Source organism: Notamacropus eugenii, chromosome 1 (genome assembly GCF_028372415.1).
Source record: "Notamacropus eugenii isolate mMacEug1 chromosome 1, mMacEug1.pri_v2, whole genome shotgun sequence".
Taxonomy (NCBI): domain Eukaryota; kingdom Metazoa; phylum Chordata; class Mammalia; order Diprotodontia; family Macropodidae; genus Notamacropus; species Notamacropus eugenii.
In genome coordinates, this window is record NC_092872.1 from 79,569,625 (window position 1) to 79,573,962 (window position 4,338).

General features: G+C 40.8%; 1 pseudogene; it reads left to right on the forward strand.

Moving 5' to 3' along the window:
* The first annotated feature begins 351 nt into the window (after positions 1–351).
* LOC140523319 (large ribosomal subunit protein eL37 pseudogene) lies at positions 352–659 on the forward strand (annotated as a pseudogene).
* Positions 660–4,338: the final 3,679 nt, after the last annotated feature.

Below are 4,338 nucleotides of genomic sequence, written 5' to 3' on the forward strand. Positions count from 1 at the left end.
CACATGACTCTGATTTGCTGGGAAATGAATAGATATTTCTAGATTTTATTGTTATTATCAAGTGACAAAATGTTGCTTCAGTACCCCTTAGCAAGGAGTCTTCCCTCTGTTGACTATCTCCTATTTATCCTGTATAAATCTTCTTTGGACATAATTGTTTGCAACACTGGACCTGGAGTCAGGAAGACTGGAGTTCAAAAATCCAGCTTCAGTCACTTACTAGTTGTGTAATGCTGGGCAACTAACTTAAACTCTATTTACCTTAGTTCATTGGAGAAAGAAATAGAAAACCACTCCAGTATCCTTGCCAAGAAAACTCCACAGCTCTTTGGTCCCAGCAGCTGGAGGAAGATGACGAAGGAGAAGTCTTCATTTGGTAAGCCCTGGAATAAGCAGAACATTTTGTGCCACTGATGTGGTTCTAAGGCAAACAGGGTTAAAGGACTTACCCAGGAAGTCATGATGTGGCAAATGTGGATTTCCTCGCTAAAGGCAAGAGAAAGTATAATTGGACTGTAAAGGCTAAGCGACCCAATACCACTGGTATTGGTCAAATGAAGCACCTAAAAATTGTCTATCGCTGATTCAGCAATGGATCCCATGAAGGAACAACATCTAAATCCAAGAGAACAGCTGTTGCAGCATCTAGTTCATCTTAAGAATTCAATTGTTTGTTAAAATAAATGTCCTGGGGGGGGGGGGTGTGTGTGGAGCCAAGATGGTGGAATAGAAAGACACACATTTGCATGGTCTCGCCACACATAAAATACCTGTAGAGAGGGACTCTCAACAAATTTTGGAGCAGCACAAGTGGAGAACAACAGAATGGAGGAGATTTCCAGTCCAGGGAGACCTGAAGGGCCCATGGGAAATGTCTGCTGCAGATTGAAGCCCAGCCCAGCCTTGGCCATGTGGCCCTGCACTATGAGACTCTGGGAGGAGGACACCTTGGGGGTGGAATCTCCATTTGCAGCAGGGGGTCCTCAGATCCCTCAACCCACAGGCGCCAAAGGTCAGTGACGGGGTTTTTTCAGCTGGCCAGGAAGGGAGAAGGGCCTTCCCATAGCTCCGGCCTCAGGCAGCTGCCCACAGAGGCCACATCAGGCAGATGGCAGCCATTCTTTTGGCATCCCCTACATCAGCCCGCATATATTGGTGGATCATAAAACCCTGGGGGCACGGAGGAGCTGAGTCTTGCCTCAGCCCTGTGTGGAGGCCCTGGGGGAGCTGGTCTTTGTCTCACACTGAATGGTGGCCTTGCCCATCCAGCTTATCTGAAAATCAGCCCCCAGCTCTGACTTGGCAGAACTGGAGGCCAGGAGACTGTGGAGAGATAACTGCTAAGACTCTGGACACAAAAAAATCTCTCCCTGCTTCCAGATCAGTGTACATGCTGGATTGTGCCACTTTGGAGGAACTGAGATATTACAGATTCCCAGAGTATACCCTACTCTTGACAAAGGACCCCAAAATCAAGTAACTGGTTGGGAAAATGTCCAAAAAAGGGAAAAAAAATAAGACTATAGAAGGTTACTTTTTTGGTGAACAGATATCTTCTCCCATCCTTTTGAATGAGGAAGAACAATGCTTACCATCAGGGAAAGACATAAAAGTCAAGGCTTCTGTATCTCAAACATCCAAAATAAATATTCAATGGGTTCAGGCCATGGAAGAGCTCAAAAAGGATTTTGAAAATCAAGTAAGAGAGGTGAAGGAAAACTGGGAAGAGAAATGAGAGAGATGCAAGAAAAGCATGACAAGCAGGTCAATACCTTGCTAAAGGAGACCCAAAAAAATGCTGAAGAAAATAACACCTTGAAAAATAGGCTAACTCAATTGGCAAAAGAGGTTCAAAAAGCCAATGAGGAGAAGAATGCTTTAAAAAGCAGAATTAGCTAAATGGAAAAGGAGGTTCAAAAGCTCACTGAAGAAAACAGTTCTTTAAAAATTAGAATGGAACAGATGGAGGCTAATAACTTTATGAGAAACCAAGAAATCACAAAACAAAACCAAAAGAATGAAAAAATAGAAGATAATGTGAAATATCTCATTGGAAAAACAACTGACCTGGAAAATAGATTCAGGAGAGACAATTTAAAAATTATGGGACTACCTGAAAGCCATGATCAAAAAAAGAGCCTAGACATCATCTTTCATGAAATTATCAAGGAAAACTGCCCTGAGATTCTAGAACCAGAGGACAAAATAAATATTGAAAGAATCCATCAATCACTTCCTGAAAGAAATCCAAAAAGAGAAACTCCTAGGAACATTGTGGCCAAATTCCAGAGTTCCCAGGTCAAGGAGAAAATATTGCAAGCAGCTAGAAAGAAACAATTCAAGTATTGTGGAAATACAATCAGGATAACACAAGATCTAGCAGCTTCTACATTAAGGGATCGAAGGGTATGGAATATGATATTCCAGAAGTCAAAGGAACTAGGACTAAAACCAAGAATCACCTACCCAGCAAAACTGAATATAATACTTCAGGGGGAAAAATGGTCTTTCAATGAAATAGAGGACTTTCAAGCATTCTTGATGAAAAGACCAGGGCTGAAAAGAAAATTTGACCTTCAAACACAAGAATCAAGAGAAGCATGAAAAGGTAAATAGCAAAGAGAAATCATAAGGGACTTACTAAAGTTGAACTATTTACATTCCCACATGGAAAGACAATATTTGTAACTCTTGAAAACTTTTTTCAGTATCTGGGTAGTTGGTGGAATTACACACACACACACACATACACACACACACTCACATACATGTACACACACATAGAGAGAAAGACAGAGAACACAGGGTAAACAGAATAGGATGGGATCATATATTAAAAAAATGAAATTAAGTGGTGAGAGAGAAATATATTGGGAGGAGAAAGGGAGAAATAGAAGGGGGCAAATTATCTCTCATAAAAGAGGCAAGTAAATGACTTTTCAGAGGAGGGACAAAGTAGGGAGGGGAGAGAAAAAACATGAAGCTTACTCTCATCACATTCTACTAAAGGAAGGAAAAAAGTGCACACTTATTTTGGTATGAAAACCTATCTTACAATACAGGAAAGTGGGGGGGGAAGGGGATAAGCAGGGTGGGGGGGGATGGTGGAAGGGAGGGCAATGGGAGGAGGGAGCAATTAGAAGTCAACACTCTTGGGGAGAGATAGGATCAGAAGAGAGAACAGAATAAATGAGGGGCAGGATGGGATGGAGGTAAATATAGTTAGTCTTACACAACACGACTATTATGGAAGTCATTTGCAAAACTTCACAGATATGGCCTATATTGAATTGCTTGCCTTACCAAGAGGAATGGTGGGAAGGGAGGAATGAAGAGAAGTTGGAACTCAAAGTTTTAGGAACAATTGTTGAGTATTGTTCTTGCAACTAGGAAATAAGAAATACAGGTAATGGGGTATAGAAAGTTATCTGGCCCTACAGGACAGAAGAGAAGATGGGGAAAAGGGAAGGGAAGGATGTTAGAAGGGAAGGCAGATTGGTGATAGGGGTAATTAGAATGCTCGAAGTTTTGAGGTGGAGGGAGGAGAGAAATGGGGAGAAAATTTGGAACCCAAAAATTTTTTGGAAATGAGTGTTGAAAACTTAAATAAATAAATTAAAAAAAACAAGAAAAAAAGTGTCCTCATTGAAAACAAGACAGAAAAAGAAAACTCCATGCACAGTATGGTCCATGAGGTCATAAAGAGTTAGACAATTCCATAGTTATTTCTCTGGATGTGGAAGGCGTTTTGCTTCAAGAGTTCATTGCTGCATACAGAGTTCTCCTGGTTCTGCTCCTTTCACTCAGAATCAGTTCATATAAGTCTTTTCAGGCCTGTCTGAAGTCTTCCTCTTCATCATTTCTTATAGCACAATAGTATTCCATTACATTCATATACCACAACTTGTTCAGCCATTACCCAGTTGATGGACATCTCCTTGATTTCCAGTTCTTGACCACTACAAAGAGAGCTGCTATAAATATTTTTATACATGTGAGACCCTTTCCCATTTCTATGATCTCTTTGGGAAATAGTCCTAGAAGTGGTATTGCTGGGTCAAAGGGTATGCACATTTTTGTAACCCTTTGAGCATAGTTCCAAATTGCTCTCCAGGGTGGTTGGATCAGGTCACAGCTCCACCAACTCTCCCACAACTTCTCCAATATTTATCATTTTCTTGTTTTGTCATGTTAACGAATCTGATAAATGTGATGTGGTACCTCAAAGTTGTTTTGATTTGCATCTCTCTAACCAATAGTGATTTAGAGCATCTTTTCATATGATTATAGATATCTTTAAATTCTTCCTGTGAAAACTGCCTGTTCATATCCTTTGAC